The sequence below is a fragment of the Triticum dicoccoides genome, chromosome 6B (assembly GCF_002162155.2).
Source record: "Triticum dicoccoides isolate Atlit2015 ecotype Zavitan chromosome 6B, WEW_v2.0, whole genome shotgun sequence".
In the NCBI taxonomy this organism is placed as follows: Eukaryota; Viridiplantae; Streptophyta; class Magnoliopsida; order Poales; family Poaceae; genus Triticum; species Triticum dicoccoides.
This window is the reverse complement of record NC_041391.1, coordinates 674,720,916-674,730,967: the sequence shown is the minus strand read 5'-3', so window position 1 is coordinate 674,730,967 and position 10,052 is coordinate 674,720,916.

Here is a 10,052-nt window from a genome sequence, read left to right as displayed (position 1 = left end):
CAACGAAGGTATGATGGTGCTTTCAAATCTATCCATTGCGTCATAATTTATCGTTCTCGTCGCGGCCATGTTTAAAATAGCCAATGCTTTATGTAATTTTTGTTTCATTTAGTCCGGAGGAGTATGGAGAAAATTATTGTTCTGTCAAGAAGTGGTGCACGTTGGTGAACAAATTGAACTCTAAGCAATGAAAGCAACTTGGTGGCACTAGGGTGGAGAAAATGTTGTTGATTCCTAGTGTGCAAATGCATAAGTGCTTGCTGAAATTTATGATTAACACATATGACTTGACAAAAAAAGGTTCATTATGCGTCCGTAAAAAGACGGCATATCAGGCGGCATATCATTGCACACTGACAATGTCTTTCACATATTTGGCCTAGAGAACAAGGGTAAAGATGTGATGAAAGTAATAAGTAAAGACGTAAAGTACATGAGGAGGCAAAGGAAATGGTGCCTTCTCTTTTTTTGGATTCCCGTAATGGTGAAATAGTGATAGACCAGTTGATCGAAAACATTATTAAGAGTGGCATGTATGATGATGACTTTGTGTGTAGAACTATATTAATTCTCCTTGGCACAGTTATAGCACTGCACTCCATCAAACATGTCCCTCATAACTTTTACAAGTTGGTGGATGATGTGGACGTCATAAAATCATTTTATTGGAATGCGTTCACATTACGCGTTTAAATGGCCAGTGGGAAACCTCGCGCTCATTCATGTAGATCATAATTTTAATTTGTATCTTTATAATTACATTTTCATGGTTTAAGATTGCTAACTCGTTTGATGTTCATGCGGTACATGTATTGGGAGAAACTGTAGCCAACAACTGTAGAGACATTTGATGCTATGTCTTCTGAGTACCCACTAATGATAAATTAGTTTGAAGTTCAAGCTGCGAAGTGTGACGAGTATGGCACAGACTATGACCGTGGTCATGGGAAGGTAAATACTTATGGCTTGTACTAAATGTATTGATCAAAGTATTTAATTGTTCACTTAGTTAAATTTGTTCAACCTTTCGCACGTTGATGATTTAATAAGTGAGGAGTATAGACACGCCATAATTGCTAAAGAAGGAATAATCGAAGAGGAAAAAACTGAGCCACCGAAACGAAAATGTGGTGGCAAAAATATAAAAGGTAGTAAGACTGAGTGTTCATCGAGAAGGGACACTACATTAGATCAAGTCATGAAATGCATAAAAGATATGCAGAAATAAATTCATCTTATTCCTGATAAATGTGTTGTGGTAATGATTGATGTTTACTTTATTTTCTATGCACATGTACATAATGTTTGCATGTACTTAATGTTTTGGATGTGTTCTTGCCGATACTCATTGAGAAGTTGAACAAGAAAGGGGTGATCTTGAAACCAAACCGGGAGTTTCCTGACGAGTTTGCTTTTGTGAACGAAAGTGAAGAGTGGACGAAGAAGTACAAGCCAAAATATTCTCTGGAAGTTAATTCAACTTGTTTGAATGAACGTACGGAGGAGAAGAATGAATCATCCTTCGCAGGTGCGAAGCGCACGGAGTTTTCGGATGACACGGGCGTGCAACACGGTAAACCTGATAAAGGTGATGAAACCGACCCCTTTATTATTGACAGTAATGGTAAATCACCCGCGGCATCATCAACATCATTAGCCACGAAAGATTTTCCTTCAGTCACTCGAATCCCACAGAACGGCAATATAGTATCGGGCGGGTCTAGCGCCAAAAATTTAGAGGAAGCTAGTATTGATGGCCTGAATATCTGTATCAAGACCGCGATTCATAGTGGGACTAAGGAGCATGATGGGAAGCGCAATGGGCAACAGTAAAATACTTTTGGTCACCCTACCAGTAGAACGTTGGACGCAAACGTGTGAAAAGGAGTAAGTTAAAGGTAACACTTTTTAAAATTATTTTATGTCCTAACATGTGAAGTTAATTAACTCATTGTACGTAAAGTGTTGTAGGTTTCTTTGGTATATGGCATGTTCTAGTTAGTACATTAACGAGGATCACGTCACTAGTAGTAGAAAAAGGGCCTAATATGAAGCTCATTAGTCCCGGTTTGTAAGTGAACCGGCACTAATGTGACCATTAGTGCCGATTCCAACGGCTAGGCAGGCGGTGGTCATTAGTACCGGTTCGTGGCAAACCTCTAGTACTGGTTCGTGCCACGAACCGGTACTAAAGAGGTCGCAGGAGTTTATTTCCAGACGCTATCAAAGTCGTCGAAACATCATGCACAGACTGTGGTTACCATGGGGGGTTATGTGGGGAAACATGTACGGCAAATGCTTCAAGCCATCACTTCGCATCAGTGGTTGAATGACGTTGTAAATATGAGTACTATGGTTTTCCTTGTACACATGTGTTGTATTACGTGGTTTTTATAATAGTCATATTATTTTCAGGTCATCAATAGTTATTGCAACCACATGCAGACCAGTACTCCTGGTTCTGATCGTTACGTATTATCATCGTGGGTATCCCACACTGGCTTCTACTACGCACTGCAGGAAAGGTTAAGAACTCCAAGAATAATTTTATGGAACATTTCACAGAAAAATCAGAAACTCATTCAAGAGTAACTGAAGAGTATTTTGTGAAAGAGAAGGTATTGCATTTCAAACGACACTTCGCACTACATAAGTATCTTTATGTACACATACGTAACTTAACTGTTTTGTAGGCATATTTTCCTTTCAATGTGGACAATCATCATTGGATAACCGTTGTTATGCACCAAACGAAGAAAGAGTTTCAACTTCTAAATTTTGTTGGTAAAATCAATGCTAGAGTTTTTTCAAAGATTACTACGCTGGTGAGTTAACAAAATGCATTATTACTTTCGGAAGGTGTTCACTTTTTACGTACTAAATATTGTTTTCACAATTTTATTTCAGAGGTCAGAAAAACTTAAAGATACCCAGGAGGTAAACTCAGCTATAGGAATGGATTATCCTGGTGTGTCTTCGTGGCCAATCATGGAGTATGAAATGTCGTTACAACATGACATGTAAGTTCCCAGTTGAATGCACATCTAATTGTGTGTTCCATCATTTTTTGACTCGTGTTATTATTTTGACTCTCTTGTGGACGTTTCGTGATGCAATGGGATGGAGATGAGTGATTTATTTAACCAGGACAATATTAATTCTGCATGCAGTCCAATTGGGCCCAACAGTCCAGCTCCCGGCCCAACAGTCCGGGGAGCTCCAGGACAATTTAGCAGTGTCGTCGGCCGGACCAGTTGGGCCCAACAGTCCAGCTCCCCGATTGCCCCTCCCTGCCCCGCGCGAACTGGGTCGGCCCAGCAAGCCAGCCACGCGGTCGTCCCCACTCCCCGCGCATGCCTTGGATGTTTAGTCCCACATCGGAAGCCAACGGGCACACCAACCGGCTTAAATTGATGTGTCGTGCGATACGCCTCAAGCTCCTTTCAAATGAACATCACATGGCTGCCAGTGGGTGGCCATGCCGTTGGGCCATCCGTAGGCCCAATTTGCCTTCCGAGTCGCCTGCGGGCTTGATTTCGATGGGCTAATTGGTGTAACCAGCGGCCGCGGTTGGGCTTTTTTATGTTTTTATATTTATGTTTTTTTATTAACTAACAAAAACTCGTCCACAAAAACAATATTAAAAATCCGTGAACTAAAAAAACTCATTCACATAACAGTATTAAAAACATGGCAATTCATTCAAGAATATGATATATGTTCACATAAATATTTTGAGCAAACATAAACAAAACACGTATTATGTTTTGTGTCGCATGCATATTTTTTTAACTGCAACATAAGTTATTCTGACATGACGCGTGCAACTAGATTTCTTCTTCGCACGCATGAAGTTGCATCTCTACGCCAATTCCTGAACCAATCATAAACAAGTATGTGAGAAAATATAGTTCGTAAAATCAAACAAACAACATAAAAAAATAAGAATGTAAAACTTACTTTTCGTTTAGCCTACATGTCTGCTTGTTATGACCTCTAGTGGTATACAGACTGCGCAAAGGACAACTTTCTTCTTGCTAAAATCTTTTGGTCTACCTTTTTCGTATCGTCAGCCCCCCCCCCCTTTGACTGCCCTTTCTTAGGCGCACCCTTCGTCGAAACTTTCTCAGGATCACGTATAGCAGCTGCACCTTGCTCTACATGACTTGCCTCCTTCTTAGCACACCTTCTACGGCCTATGAGTTCCTCTTACGGAATCTTTTTCTTCACTATTATATATTGTCCAGACACTTCATCAATTCATCGAACAAGAAGACATCATTTGCAGCAACATGAGCAGCTTCTGCCGGTTTTATGCTTAGTTGACTATACCGTTCTCTCTCCTATGGCCCTGAACAACCCCAGCCAAACAAATCACTCGTGCGCTGCACAGGCAACCCATCTCTTGCATTTTTTGACAATCTGATGGTGGACACAACACTTTGGTATTTTAGATAAGTTAAGATGATGCAGAACAAAGAGAATGTGTTTGCAAGGCAGCCCTTTCCGAACCATCATGTGCATGCTATCATTTCTTCCGAGTTACCTGTTTGATAGTAAACCATATACCTGAACTTGTGGTTATCCTGTCATGTCACGATGAATGTCTGACGCTCAATTCCCACGAGCGTCTCAAATATCTCCAGATGTCCCATCTTCTTCAGATCATCTTGCGGAATGTAGAAATTAGCATCATTGAATATGGCGGCAGCATGCTCCTCAATGGCCTTATATTCAGTAATCGACGGTGGTAGTTTCTGATTAGCATTGCGGTCATCGTGCGCCTCGTTCTCAAGGAGGCGAACTATACAGTTCTCATAATGCACTACCAAATCAACTATGGTCACCGCAGTCGAGGTGAAGTTTAAGGTGAAGGTAGGAGTTGAGGCTTTCGCTCCACTGGTTACTTCGCATACCAAGAAAAAAGCCATCGACAGATATGACGGTGCCCAAAGTCTCCTCTTCCTATACATCCTGTTACGCCACCCTTCAGTTTTATCCGTCTTCCATTTATCGACGAAAGCGGTCCATCACTGCTCAAAGTTGGCATAGTACACGAGCGATCTGACTTATCCAGTGACTTGTGATGTAAGTGCATCTGCATATTTTTCTCGATATGCCACGAATAAAGATGATGGAACACATTCGGAAGGACACTCCAAACCGCTCGGATCATTGCAGCGCCACCGTTTGTGACTATTGACTTTGGCTTCAGCTGAGAATTTGCCCTCATAAATGTCTGGAGCAGCCACATGTACGCCCCTTTGGTCTCATCAGAAACAATGACGCAACCAAAAACAGTGATGCAACAGTGGTTATTAACACTGACAAAAGGGATGAACGGCATACCATATATGTTCATCTTATATATGATGTCAAACATGACCACATCTCCGAAGTCCTGATAGTCCCTCCACAACTGTGCATTGCACCAGAACATACTCTTTGAAAGGACATGTGGTGCCCCCATGTGTGGTTTTGGTAATCGATGACATTCTCTATGGACTAATGGTTGCATTGGGTTATATGTGAAGGATTTGTCCATAGGCATTTCTTGAAGTCCATCTGTTGGTTTCAAGGAGTTTATGAGTTGACCAAGGTGCTTTTAAGGAATTATCCAAAGATTGGTCATGTGAGTGTTGAGCTTATTGCAAGCATGTCTTAAAGAAGAAGATTGTGTGATCATTCATGTTTACCTTCAAGACATCATCCAAATGAAGAGAGTTGGAAAGATTCCAGGTTGATCAAGACTAAGTACAGAGAGTGATTCAAGTTGATCAACACACAAAGCGTAGAAGATGTACCGAGAGGGATCAAGTGATCCCATGGTATGGTAAGCATTGTCCATTACGCTTTGTGTACTAACCCATGGTCTACGTGAGAGTTCTATGTGGGGTTAGGTATGTTTTTATGGGCTTGCGTCAAGAGGAAGATATCATACAACTCATAGAAAGGATGACATCAAGTGGTGATCATCATCAAGTTTGTGGTGTGCAAGGTCAAGTGGAGCATCACGAAGAGATCATCCTTGAAGCTTGCCGTCCATTGTGGTGTCAATGGACTTGTGAAGATGTGCCAAAGAGTGGCTCACCCATAGTGGAGTATGGGGGAGCAATCAACTAGTCTTCGTCGAGCCAACGCAATCAAGAAATGTGGTCCAATTTGAGGGAGTCAAGATCGTCATCATCTAGCTCAAGTGGACTATGTGCAAGGCAAAGGTTTGCCCTTGATGGGTTTTCTATTTTACTAGTCTCATGGTGGTAGTTGGGAGACCGGGTTATAGGATCGATTGCCATACTATCAAGGGGGGCTCTTGATGAATAGCTTGATCGTATTGTTCGTAGAGAGCTCAAACAATTGTGTCATTGCATCATCTTTATTGGTTCTTGTTTGGTTCTTCTCCTTGTGAGATTTGAACCTTATGGTCATTTTCATGACAAGCTCAAGTTCGTCGAAAACAGAGTTCACATGCATCTTCTATGATGTTTTCGATGTTGGAATTTTTGCCGGTTCTCTTTGCGAGTCTTAGAGCTTATGGTCATCTTGATGACAAGCTCGAGTTCATCGAAAACGGAGTTCACATGCATCTTCTATGATATTTTCGATGTTGGAGGTTATGTCAGTTCTTCTCTTTTGGAGGTTTCACTCCTTTATATTTTTGGCATACCTCCCCTACCTCTTCTTACTATAACAAGCTTGAGTTTGTTCAATTCGGAGCTCATTTGCAGAAGTTATGGCAGTTCTGGTTTTCCTATTTCCATATGTTTTGCTTGGAAGTAGCATAAGGGAGGCGCCAGCGGTAGTACCGCGGCCTCGGAGCGGCAGTACCGCTGAAAGCCATAAGCGGCAGTACCGTTGTTTCACAGCGGTAGTACCGCCCACGGCCACAGGTGGTAGTACGGCTCCGGTTCCGCACTAGTACCGCCTCGACTCGAGACCTGCGTGTCTCGTGTTGGGTTCAGCGACAGTAGCAGCGACAGTAGGAGCGGCAGTACCGCTTGTAAGCGGTAGTACCGCCCCTACTACCGCTAATAGTGCCGCTCAATGGCCCTCCTCTATGTTCCTTCTTTCTTGGGTGTTGTGCGAGGTCCCAGCGATAGTACCGTTGCGACCAACGGTAGTACCGCCCGCTGCGGGCTGAGAATGGGGACAACGGTTGGATTTTTTCCCCACCTATAAAAGGGGGGTCTTCTTCCCCATTGGACCTAATCTCTTGAGCTCGAGTTCTTCCCCCATTGTTGACCTTCTTCAAGCTTGCTATCTCTCAATCCCTCCATGGATTCTTGCTAGTTTTGGGGGGGAAAGAGAGAGGAGATCTAGATCCACATTTCCACCAATCACTTTCTCCTCTATGTGAGGGGAACCCCTTGGATCTAGATCTTGGAGTTCTTGGTGTTCTCCTTCTTGTCCTTCCTTTCTTTTTCTTCCATAGCTTTCGTTGCTTTGGTGGGATTTGAGAGTGAGGGACTTGGGCACTCCGTGTGCCCTTGCCATTGCATTTGGTGCATCGGTTTGGGTTCTCCATGGTGATACATGAAAGTTACAAGTTGAGAAGCTTATTACTGTTGGGTGCTTGGTAACCTTGAGTTTGTTCCTCTTGGGTGCTTGGGTGCCCTAGACGGTTGGTGGTGTTCGGAGCTCAATCATTGTGGTGTAAAGCTTCGGGCAAGCGTCGGGGTCTCCAATTAGGTTGTAGAGATCGCCCCGAACATTTTGACGGGTTTCAGTGACCGCCCCCAAGGGTTGCCAAAGTGTACGGGTTCGGTGACTTCCCCCAAGGGTTGCCATTTGTACGGGTTCGGTGACTCCCCTCAAGGGTCCCATAGTGGAATCATGACATCTTGCATTGTGCGAGGGCGTGAGGAGATTACGGTGACCCTAATGGCTTCTTGGGGAGCATTGTGCCTCCACACCGCTCCAAACGGAGATTAGCATCCGCAAGGGTGTGAACTTCAGGATACATCGTCGTCTCCGCGTGCCTCGGTTATCTTTTACCCTAGCCCTTTATTTATGCACTTTACTTTGTGATAGACATATTGTTTCTTATCATATATCTTGCTATCACCTAGTAGTTTATCTTGCTTCGCATAAGTTATTGGTGCACATAGGTGAGCCTAGTTGTTGTAGGTTTTGTGCTTGATAAATTAACCGCTATGTTTATTTCACATTTGTTCAAGCCTAAACCGTAATTATTTTAAAAGCGTCTATTCACTCCCCCTTTAGACGACATCCACGATCTTTCACTCTTCAACCACCCTTCCTTATCAAACACGTACTCAAAGAAGAAGTCAGGGCCCTTCGCCTTTCTGCTCCTCATAATGCCCGTTGTCGTCTCAGCATCACCATTTGCAATGAGCTTCATTTTTCTCTCTGCAGCTCAGATTTTAAATGTCTCGCCTAATAAGTCTGCACTTATCGTACGAACCATACCTGCTGATGAAGTTGTCGACCATTATATACTTTCTGATCCCAGCCCCTTGCATCGCCAATATCTCTGCCCTCGTGTCATCTCCAATTTGTCCGTGTGACCACAAAAATGGGACCTCGTCGGGTCGAGCCAGCGTGTGTATGTGATTGTCCACGAATGACGCGACGAACCAAAATCCACGTGCTCTGTCCAACTTCACCACCATTTGTGCACCACACTCGCAACGAGTCTCGGGTCTAAGCCTGCGGGTGCGGTCCTCTATGGTTATGAATTTGCTCTGCCTTTTCTCTGCCCTGGAGCAAAGGAACCGCCTGAACCATATAATTCATGAAGCACCTTTCCCTCGTTTCACCATCTCTCTCGTGATGCCGAACCTATGCACTTTGGCGTGCTTCTTGTAGAATATGTATGCATCCCCTTGGGACCGAAATGTCATAGTCATGACCTTCCAATGTGTCCCCAGCAGCTGGTGGTGGTTTTGAGCCTCTTCAATGTCCATCTCTGCTTCGCCAAGATCACTGCTAGGACCATCTGACCCCTCTTACAAAATTACATATGAAACTATGTCAATTACTATCATTTATTTCATACCACGGCGCGTTGTACAAAGTGTTTGAACGAACTTGGCCTAAGTTATCGCGAATGATTCCTGAAAATTGTTTTGCTCATTCTCAACGTCCACACCTTCTTGTAAATTAATAAACATAGACAAATAATTAGCCATGCGGTACTTTGCAAATTAAAAAATGTAATCATAGATGTCACTTACGTATTCACTGGTTGCACCAAGTTGATTATTTTCAAAATCTGGCGAAGGTAAGATAGCATATGACGCGATTCGGTGTCGCTGCGGTAATCATCTTCGTTAATAGTATTTTTATCGGTCCGAGTGACTTTACGAGTACCATTCTCATCGTCCGTGAATGCCGTTTCTTCGTCCATATAAACACACCTAACTAGCAACACTGCACAACATTGATAATTTTTTTTTATCTCAGGTTAAAGTTAATATAGTGGGTAGTGTCGATGAATAAATTGCAAGATTAAAACTATTTAAACTTAACTTTTTACAAAAAATAAATCACTTTGGTCCGTCATACAAGGGTTAGATGGCAAACCTTGGGCGGCGGTGTCGACGTCGCCGGTCAAGGCCGACAGGGCCTTGAGGCAGGGGCCTCCGGCGTGATTCAAGAGGGCGGCGACGTGGAAGATGAGGAAGCCACCCGCGGGATTATGGGGCAGATCCGCGGCGGGGGATGACTGCGGTCAGTGGCGGCGGACGCGGCGTGGGACGTTGGGGCGTTCAGTGCCGGTGCAGACAGCGGCATGGGACATGGACAGTGAGAAGTGGCGTGGGACGGGGTTGGAACAACGTCTGAAGCTGGCGATGGCAGTGATCGGCCAGTTGGGCAACTAAATCGGGAGCCGCGTGATCGCCGGGCGGGCGGGCGACGAGATCGTGCAAGTTTTTTGTTTTTGTTCCTGGGCGGGCGGCAAGCAGACGTGATCGTGGAATTGTTTTTATTTCATGGGCGCGCGTATCGGTATAGTCGGCGGGTACGTGTGCAATACGAGATGGGTATACGTTTCCTTGAAATGACGCATCTGCCCTTCTACGGTTGTG